At 37.9% G+C, this 10,766-nt stretch overlaps 1 long non-coding RNA gene across 2 annotated transcripts; it reads right to left on the minus strand.

Annotated features, from left to right (window-relative positions):
- Positions 1 to 4,956: 4,956 nt before the first annotated feature.
- Positions 4,957 to 10,452, minus strand: LOC131486180 (uncharacterized). 2 transcript variants are annotated; one of them, XR_009249219.1, is made up of 3 exons: positions 10,349 to 10,452; positions 9,687 to 9,812; positions 4,957 to 5,431 (listed from the first exon to the last, which is right to left on the minus strand). It is a non-coding gene; the product is annotated as an uncharacterized LOC131486180 (long non-coding RNA). The 2 variants fall into 2 exon arrangements; XR_009249220.1 differs by lacking the exon at positions 4,957 to 5,431 and adding an exon at positions 6,722 to 6,854.
- Between the last annotated feature and the right edge of the window lie 314 nt (positions 10,453 to 10,766).

A 10,766-nucleotide genomic window follows, 5' to 3' on the forward strand; every position in this document is an offset into this window, starting at 1 on the left:
GAGCAAAGGGTATTCTTTATAAAAGTTTTAGGTTCATTCAATGACTACCTACACAAAGTCATTCATTCATGTCTTGAACAGTTCCTAAAGAAATCTTTTTTGCAAATGCTTAGGGAACCTGTATGAGGAGTCATTTGGACTTAGTGGTCAAGAAACAGAGCTTCGAAGTTAGGCAAACCTGGATTCTAATTTCAACCAGACCAATTGCGCACTTTATAACTTTCTATAGGTTATACAAAGTACTTAAGTTACTTCCCCACGCCTCAAGTTTCCTATCCATACACAGCAATGGGAATATCCACTTCATAGCTTTGCTGATGGGATTAAATGAGCACATGTAAACCATACAGTTTAGCATAGAATTCCTTCACAATAAACGGTAGTTACTAAGATTAGTATAATAGATTATTAAAGAGCTGTCATCTGCATATACCCGGTTTATATTTGCTCCACAAGTTTGTTTAAAATTAAAAGCATTTCCTGAGGGACTCCTGGGTGGCTCAGTCAGTCCAACAGCTTCAGCTCAGGTCGTGCCCTCAGGGCTTGTGAGTTCTAACCCCAAGTTCCTTCAGGCTCCGTGCTGACAGCTCACAGCCTAGAGCCTGCTTTGGATTCTTTGTCTCCCTCTCTGCCCCGCCCCTGCTCACACACTCTGGGTGTGTGTGTGTGTGTGTGTGTCTCAAATAAATCTTAAAATCTTTAGTAAATAAACATTAAAAAAATTTAAAGGCATTTTTTGAAAGATTAAACATGCTGAAATTTGCTACATTTGCTAAATGTATATTTTAACCCAGTCTCACTTGGATAATGCAAATATAAAGTTCATTCATTTTTTAAATTTTGCATTGTTATGGAAAAAAATATTGCACTACAGAAGCAGAGAGTTCAGAAGGCTCAGAAGTTAGTGAGAGACGTAGGGAGCTGATGAGAAGAGTAGCAGCTCAGAATAGTTCCAGCCATGGCCATACTGAGGGCACATTCATTTGGAGGCAATTATGTTTCCTCTCATTTTGTTGTACTTTTTCACGCTGCCATCCCCGGAAGTGTAAAGAGCTAATAAGGTTTTTTAAATGGCTGGTGCTGGTATGTCGTCAAATATTTAGGGGCCAAGGGTCTTTAATCACCTAAGTGCTTTTCAATGAATACCGATGTGACAAAGGTTCATATTTAATTGATTCCAAAGTGACTTTATGCTAAGTAATGGTTTGCTAAAGAATTTGAAAGTGTAGCTACTCCCAATTAAAAAGTATCCATCTTCTTCTGTGTCAGAGTTGTTACCAGACATGTCACCAGGTCACGGAGACTCTGCGGACACACGTTGTAAATATAAGCACGTCTGTGTGCACTTGTGCAGCCGTGGAAGGAAATTATTTCAAATTTGTCTTATAAATAGAAGTGAATTTCCCTTGAAGGTCTCTTAAGACACAGCTCATGGAACTGATCAAAATACAACATTTTGAGAACTGAATACACATACACCAGAGTAATCTCAGTTAGCCAATTACCAGTGCTGGAAATAGGTGTTTTGTTGCAGCAAAACGAACCCCAACAAGTCTTGTGTAGATCTCTAATTTTGCTAGAGGGCACATCTATATTTCAGATATTCATAAGTATTTCTTCTACCATTAGAACTTCTTTATTATTCCAAAAGCTAATGTAAACCTAAGAAGCTCAGTGAGCATTAATGTATAAAATTACCATCCTCTCACATGGACTTATCACTGCCATCATTATTCTAACTAGAAGCATGCTAGAACAGTTTGAAAGCCGAAAGAGAATAATCAGTGATTTAAATCACCGGTCTTATTACCTATTAACAGAAACCACCAACAGAAGTTGATTTTTAGGAGAATCAGAACAGCTGGAAAGAAAGATAAGGGGGAAGAAACTTGTGTTGAAATCCTATTTTCACTGAGCCCTTCTGTGAAGTTTAATGAGAAGGATGCTGTACCCTGTAAAGGCATTTTAATTTCACTTTCATAAGGGTGGAAGAAAGCATTTACGATGCCATTTTTTTAACAAACACTGTATTTATGATAAATATTAAATTCAGCCAGTGTTGCCAAGAAATCATTCACACAGGTGATGCATTGCTGTTGTGTTAATCAAAGTTAAGACATTTTAATTGTCTTGGCTAATAATGGATTTAAATTATCTTGAATCACATACCTATTGCATATTTCCCAGCTAATAATTGCTTTGATAATTACAGTATAGAAAGTTTCTCTCCTCATATCCCCACACACATGTAAACAAAACACAGACGTAAGAATATAAACATACACACCAAAGCACACTATAGCTAAAAAGTTTGGTTTTGCTGTTTACGGAGGAATCCAGTAGCTTTTGAAATGAATTCTCGTTAAGAAGACACGTATTTAAACTACCCAACTGGCAATCCTATTGTGAGCACTGACTATCAAGAAAGTGGTCACCTTGTTTAGTCTGCTTAAAATTTCTAACTATTAAGGGAAAAAACTAGGTAAGTGAGATTTGGCTAGTTGACACTGATAAAATCTGTATCTTTGTTGTTGCTTTCTAAAGTTCATTTACTTATTTTGAGAGCGAGCACAAGCCGGGGAGGGGCAGAGAACAGGGAAAGAGAATCCCAAGCAGGCTCCGCACTGCCAGTGTAGAGCCCAATGTGGGTCTGGATCCCAGGAAGTGTGAGATCATGACCTGAGCTGAAATCAAGAGTCAGACACTTAACCAACTGAACCACCCAGGTGCCCCAAGAAAAATGTTTTTATTTCGTTCGATGTAATAATATATGAATTTCATAGACTTAAAACATACTTGACAATATTTTTAGCACTGCAGAAGGTACTAAAGTTCCCAGCCCTTAACAGCCTCCTACCTGTTGAGGGAGGAAAAAAACAAAAATTAATGCAATATTTGAAGCACAATAAAAACTGTAATATTCAGGTACCAAAATGATTGCAAATGTCTCACAACTGGAAACAAGAAAGGTCACCATTGGGTAAAATTGAGTATTTAAAAGTCTGTAAGAAGAAAGCTGTGTTCAAATAGTTCCTTGACTATTCAGGATTAGAAAGTCATAAAGGATGACCTACTTCCTTCCCTCAAAAATTTTAGAATATCTTTCATTTCCCCATAAATGTATATTCACAATATTAGCATAAACCTGAATCGATATACCCTTGCCATTTGAAAAAGATATACTGGAGGACTTTCAATCCTTGATTCACAAATGCTGCACTATCCTAAGAATTTCCCCATAAAATAAAGTAAAATTGATTATTTTAAGTTGCCCTTTCTGACTCTTAATGAGATTTACTATATAGAGAAGAAAACTCTGGGAGATACTACTGGGTGTAGAAGAGGGACTAGATCCTTAGCTCAAAGAGAATGAGACCATTCACACAGTGACCTCAGTGACATCTCAACTGGCCTTTGGGAGTGCTTGAGAATTCAGGAAATCTCTAAGTCCTGAGAGTTTACTGAATAACCCCAAGTGAGGAGCCTTCTGGGCACACCTGAATCATCTTTAGAGCTTTTTAAAAAGAAATGCAGGGGCGCCTGGGTGGCGCAGTCGGTTAAGCGTCCGACTTCAGCCAGGTCACGATCTCGCGGTCCGTGAGTTCGAGCCCCGCGTCAGGCTCTGGGCTGATGGCTCGGAGCCTGGAGCCTGTTTCCGATTTTGTGTCTCCCTCTCTCTCTGCCCCTCCCCAGTTCATGCTCTGTCTCTCTCTGTCCCAAAAATAAATAAAAAACGTTGAAAAAAAAATTAAAAAAAAAAAAAAAAAAAGAAATGCAGGGGCACCTGGGGGGCTTAGTGGGTTAAGCACCTGCCTTTAGCTCAGGTCATGATCTCATGGTTCTTGAGTCTGACCCCCACATCAGGCTCTGTGCTGACAACTCCAAGCCTGAAGCCTGCTTTGAATTCTGTGTCTCTCCCTCTCTCTCTCTCTGCCCCTCCCCTCACTTCTCTCTCTCTCTCTCTGAAGAAATCAAGAAACATGATAAATAAATAATAAATAAAATGACAAATGCTTTTACTCCCTTCTGGACATTTTGGGGAAGACCAAGGCATCTGCACTTTTTTTAAATTTCTTATAGGATTCTGATGTTCACTTACTGGAACCACCTACTATAAAAAGTTACCTGAGCAAAGTGTTTCAGTAAGTCATATTAAAAACATGTGAGTAATTAACTCCACTCTGACATATCAGAATTTCATCCCATAAATATTTCTGAAATATGAAAAACTTCTTAACGTAATAGTTACTTGGTTATCAAAATAAGGACAGTAAAATATCAAATGCTTATCAAAGAAAATGCCTGTGAATAAAATTCCAGAAACTTCAGAATTATGAGGTCTTTTGTGAAAAACATGATTTCAGTCTTTAAGAACTACTTAGGGTATACTCTAATGCAGTGTTGTAGAAATTGTACTTTAGAGAGATAATGCAGCTTTATATTTCCATTTATTCATCATCTGTAATCATATAATGAACAAAATTTGCTCACAGAAGAGACTTCCAAAAGAATAAAATAACTTGGGGGAAATTGTAAGTTTATCCCTTTATGCTAACCTCTTTTAAAGAACCAAATTGTTTCTCCTTATATAATATTATTGAAGTTGACCTGTTATGCCCAACTCCTGCCAATCTTAATGACACTCCTATTTCCTCTGTGCTTACGTTTACAGAGGAATGCTCTGTACAGTCGCTTTATAAAAACCATTCTCCTGATTCTCTGAAAAATGAAAACTCTTTCATTGGAAAATACTAGTGCAAGAAATTTCTCAAAAAGCTACACAATTTTAATCAAAAGTAAAATATACACTTGGAAGGAAACATTGACTATTTAAATATGTCAATTCTTCACATATTAATGAATGGCATTAATAAAATTCAAAAATATCTCATGAACATTTTTTTATTAAATTGGTATATTAGTTCCCTATGGCTGCTGTAATTAATTACCACAAACTTGTTGGTTTAAAAGAACATATATTGATTCTTACACAGTTGGAGAGGTAGAAGTACAAAATCTGTTTCACTGGGCTGAACTCAAGGTGTTGGCAAGACCTTGTCCCTTGAGAGGATCTAGGGAAGAGTTGCTGTTTCCAGCTTCCAGAGCTGTGTTCCTTGCGTTCCGTGGCTCATGGCCCCTTGCTTTATCTTCAAAGCCAGGAGCATAAATCTTCAAATTTTTCTCTGCTCCAGCATCATGGCTTTCTTCTCTATAGTCAAATCTCCCTCTGCCTCCCTGTTAAGCTCCTGTGACGACCTCTAGAGCTTGCCTAGATAATCCAGAAGGACCCTTCTCCAGGCCCTTGATTTAATTATAACTGCAAAGACCCTTTTTCTGTATAAGGTAGCATTCACTGATTACAAGGATTAGGGCCTGGATATCTTTGAGGGACGTTATCCAGCTAACCAGAGTGGACAAGATGGCTCTTTATCTGCAAGAATGAACAAGTAATAACAGGTGAAAATTTTTTGAGAAAGGAAAGTTGAGAGGGGAAAATCGTCCTACTAGATATTTAAGAATGATTGAAACCTAAAGTAGTTATAGAAAAAAAGGCACCAGTGTTAAGTTTCCACCTGGCCATCCTGTATACATGATGCGAACAGGATGTGTGGTAAAACATCGTAAACCAAGGAGGAGGAAATAGATTTTTTGGAAAATACAGAGTTATTTTCTATTTTTAAGAAAAGACAAATTAGAATATATCCTATGATACCATACCTCAGGATATATTTTAGAAGACCTAGAGAGTTTAATCACAAGTGGCAAAAAAGTAAAATATGTCCAAGAAAAATGATATTTAACTGATTCAGTCATTTGTAAGGACCTTCTAAATACATAGGAAGTGAAAAGACCATAAAAAGTCCAGTCAGTTTGACTGTATGGAAATTCCAAAGGCCTATCCATCAAAAATATAAACAAATTTAGGGATGCCTAGGTGGTTTAGTAGGTTAAGCATCTGACTCTTTTTTTGGGCTCAGGTCATGATCTCACAGTTTGTGAGTTCAAACTCCACATCAGGCTCTGCATTGACAGTTCAGAGACTTCTTGGGATTCTCTCTCTCTCTCTCTCTCTCTCTGCCCCTCCCTCACTAATTCTGTGTCTCTGTCTCGCTCTCCGCTCTTCTCTCTCGCTGTCGCTCTCACTCTTCTCTCTCACTGACTCTCTTCTGTCTCTTTCTCTCTCTCTCTGTCTCTCAAAAAACAAACTTAAAAAAAAGTTAAAATATAGACGAATGTAAAAATCAAGCAATTGGAAAAATCTGCAATAATGTTGTGGACAACTGGCCAATATTAATATAAAATTGACTTTATAAACGTAAAACCAAAATAAGAAAGTGAGCAAAAGCCCACTGATAGAAGAAATACAAATATCTAATAAACATACAAATATGATTACTTCTGATTAAGCAAGTTAATGCAAGTTAAATAAGAAATGTTACTTGTTGCAGGGGTGCCTGGGTAGTTCAGTTGGTTAAGCGTCTGACATCGGCTCAGGTCATGATCTCACGGTTTGTGAGTTCGAGCCCTGTGTAGGGCTCTGTGCTCACAGCTTAGAGCCTGGAGCCTGCTTCAGATTCTGTATCTCTCTCAATCTGCCCCTCCCTGGCGTGTGCTCGCTCTCTCTCTCTCTCAAAAATAAATAAACATTAAAAAAAATTTTTAAGAAATGTTATTTGTTGCCTATAAAATGGCATTATTGATGAAGAATAAAGTTCGTTGTTCTTCACTGTATGTAAGATAGGTATTTTCAAACACTGTCACAAGAATATACGTTATTATAATTTCTCCAGAAAGAAATGTGGCAATAGGTAGCCAGTCTTTAATCCTGTAAGTCCACCTTCCCATAGTGCATCCTAAAAAAATAATCAAAGATGTAAATGGAGACATCTGTACAAACATATTCATAGCAATGCTTCTTAAAATAGGTTTTAAAACATGAAGATATGTAGTAAGAGTTAAATAAGTAGTTAAATAAATGATCCATGTGACCAAATAATATACAAACATTAAAAGCTAGGTCATAACCACATTTTTAATGACCTGAAAAATGTCCACAGTAAAATGGTAGCTTATTAAAGCAAAATTCTAAATGGATATATATATATATATATATATATATATATATATATATATATTCAAACACAGATGCACACTACATACAGTTCTCAGAATATTTCTGGGCAAATCTTATGTGGACAAGCGAATGGCATTCAATAAATAATAAAATTTAATGACAAAGTGCAAGATTAGCTGTGAAGGAGCAGAGAGACCAGCAATAGGAGATAGCTGGGGGTGAAGGTAGTCTCCTTAGATAGGGCAGTCATGAAAGGACTCTGTGAGGTGGTGACTTTGAACCTGAGACTAGAAGGAAGGAAGGAAGGAAGGACCCAGAAAGGAGCCTATTTGACAATATCCTGGGCAGAAGGACCAGTGTCTAGAAAGGCTCTGTGGAGGGAAAAGCGCTTAGTAGGTTCAAAGCTTTGAAAAGAGACTAATGGGGTCGGGAGGTAGGGGGTAAGTGGCCCAGTGGCTTGAGATGTGGTTGATAGAGAGAAGTGTTCAGGTGGCATAGCCATTGAGGTCACTGTGGTATTCTACCTAATATTAATATCTCCACGTTATTTATGTAATAAGCCATTGTAAAGATTCATATTCTTCACCTAAAATCAAGATTGGGCAATACTCTCAATGTTAAACAAAAATCTCATTTAATTTTTATTATTTCCCCTTTCATGAGTGAAGAAACCAGGGCTCTGGCAGTACCAGTAGGTAGTAGTGTGTGGCAGAGTGGGATCGGAACAGGGGCCATGACAACCCCAAGCCTGTGTGTTAGCCATTCTTTTATACTGCTTTTCCGGAACATTACTCATTAACACATAGATATTGCGAATTTGTGGAAAAAAGGATAAATACTAAACTTGAGTTGTAAGATGACTGAGTACTAGGGATGTGATGTACGACATGATGACTACAGTCAGCTCTGCATGTGATAAGACAGTTGTTAAGAGATTGACTCCTGAGTCCCCATCCCAAGGAGATATTTTTTTTCTTTTTTCTTTCCTTCTTGTTGTATCTGTATGGGAAGGTGAACGCTGGTTGAACCTATCGTGGTGATTATTTCAGAATAGATGTAAATTGAACCCCCGTGCTACAGGCCTTCACCTTACATAGTGATATATGTTAGTATTCCTCCATAAAAATGGAAAACAATAAAACAAAAACACTGAAAAAGGTGAGGGTAGGGATGAGTACTGGTCTTCACACAGCCATTTACTAATTATGTAATCTTAAACTACGTATCTCTGCACCTCACTTTTCTTGTCTCTAAAATAGGACTGATCACACAGTCCTTTCTACTGCACAAACTATTATCAGGCAATATATGCAGTTGTTCTTTGCAAGTCGTGTATGTAGGACACCATGATATACCTCTGAAAGCAACTAAATCTACTCAGCATCTGGTCACTATACAAGAAAGCTCATAGATGAAACAGCAGGCATGAAATAATATAAAAATTCAAGAAGTAAGTTTACAATAATAATTCTAAAGATGTGCTTCAAAGTACAGAGCGCCATTAAATCAATTGTAACATTTCTGTTATTACCACATTATATGACCATAATGAACATAATAAATACCTGGCATTTACAGAGTTTCTTTCATCTAAATATTCCCATAGAGCTCAATCAACTTTATGTGCAAATTGATTATGAGCCATATACAGGTGATACAGAGCAGGCAGCATAAATCACACTAACAACAATGCAGATCTCTCTCCTTTACACCAATTCCTTTTATCCAAGCTTACTAACTGGTGCAAGAACAAGAGTCAAATATTTTTTCAAGTAAGGAAAATGGAAGGTAATTCTAAGAAGCCTCTCATCAATGGCCTGGTCTAGCAAAAGGACTTGGAAAATAGAGTGAGCCATTTGATAATACAGTTATCCTCATTTGCATTTTATGCTTAAGGCAGGGATATACTTTTAGAAGAGAGGTGAGCTTTATAAATCCTCTGTATGTGAGAGAAAACATGGTAACTCTCTTCATGGCTGGTTATGACAATGCCGGTCTTTGTCTCCTGGCACTTTCCCAGACTAGGAGAATCAGATGCCCATACTCTCATGCATTCGTGGTTTTATCTTCCAAAGGGCAGTGTCCAGTTCTCACCTCTTAATCTCCATAAAACAGTACATAAACCCCAGGAGCGATCAATAGCTGCTTAATGATATTAGCAGTTGGCAAATATGCAGGCACTGTCCAATACCACAGCCACTGGCCACATGTGGCTGCTGAGCACTTGAATACGGCTTTGTGATTCAGAGCCTGAATTGTTTATTGCATTTTAGTTAACATAAATTTAAACTTTAAAACTCTCCAAAATGTAATTGGGTTTGAAACAACCTGGGTACGTGAATCTACTTTCTCAGCAGTGAATTAAATGAAATCTCCGTAGAGGTCAAATATTTCTGATAAAAATTTAGCATCCAAGTTGAGATGTGATGACAGCAATTGATACACACAAGATCCGAAAGACTTTGTAGGAAAAATAATGTGAATTATCTCATTCGTAACTTTTATACTGATTAAGAGCTGAATTGATAATGTTTTAGATACCTTGGGCTAAATAAAACCTATTAAGTCTTCTTTCTTTTTTATTATGGATATTAAAAAAATTTTTAAGTACTTACAAGATCCACCTTATATTTCTATTGGACAACTGTTTCAACATTTGAATTTCTGCTTCCACCTTTTTTGCACTTCCTCTTGATGGCAGCAGTCACTGAAATAACTCAAGGAGCTCTTGACCCAGCTGAAGAAGTACAACATAGATTTCTAATGTTGATTTGAATTGTGGAATGCAGTCCTTCCATCTTTTCCTTGCTGTCCCATTCTGACTGTAACTGAGCCCATCCTTCAGACATCCAGCCCTTTACCTTCTTCCATTTTTTTGGCCCTTCCTGGCCACCATCCATTCCTTCAGCTCTCCTGACTAGCATTTTCCACCCCTAAGCTCTTGCTCATGAGTCCCAGTAACCCACCCAGTAATCCACCCACTTAACTGAATGCCCCACAGGAACAGTTGAAACCTTTTTAGTTCTTTCCAGCCTCTTAAACTTTTACCCACATCAAAAGTTTTAGAGAAATTTAAGGTCAATGGATCTCTCAGCTCCCTTCCTTTCAGCCTCAAAGATTTTCTGAATCATCCCTTTCTGCCTCTTCTCCCTGTTTGTTCTGCCTCCTTCCAATCCAGTGACTCTCTTTACTCGTATTTGGGACTGAATCTCTTTCCCCAACCTACGTCACCTCAGCCTCTCATACCTTCCTCTCTGCCCATCTGCTGATCACCTTTCCCCACCTCTTCAGATAGAGAAGTTTTAGTAACTCCTGGACTCTGAGAGCAGGGAGAGTTAAGCAGTAGGCTCTTCTGGCTTCTGTGAGGCAAATCCCCTCTCTAGGCTTCCAGGAGAGTCACATATCCCCATTCTCTCATTCAAGGCTGACTCTGTTCAGTCACATTGACTAGTAAATTAGTGAGCCACCTGGTTTCACAATGACATGATTTCTAATTTAGTATGGATTTTGACCAAAATCAGAATGAGGTGACAAGACTGTAATACCTGGATAATGTCAGAACACCAGCTTGGAGTCATGTGCTTTTGCTGAACTCCAAACATCTCCCTCCTTTGTTCTCTTTACTCTCTCCAGGCTCCTGCTGGAACTATATCAGGCCACACTTCCTGTCATTATCATGTCATCATAGTAT

This window comes from Neofelis nebulosa, chromosome 9, assembly GCF_028018385.1.
Source record: "Neofelis nebulosa isolate mNeoNeb1 chromosome 9, mNeoNeb1.pri, whole genome shotgun sequence".
NCBI lineage: Eukaryota > Metazoa > Chordata > Mammalia > Carnivora > Felidae > Neofelis > Neofelis nebulosa.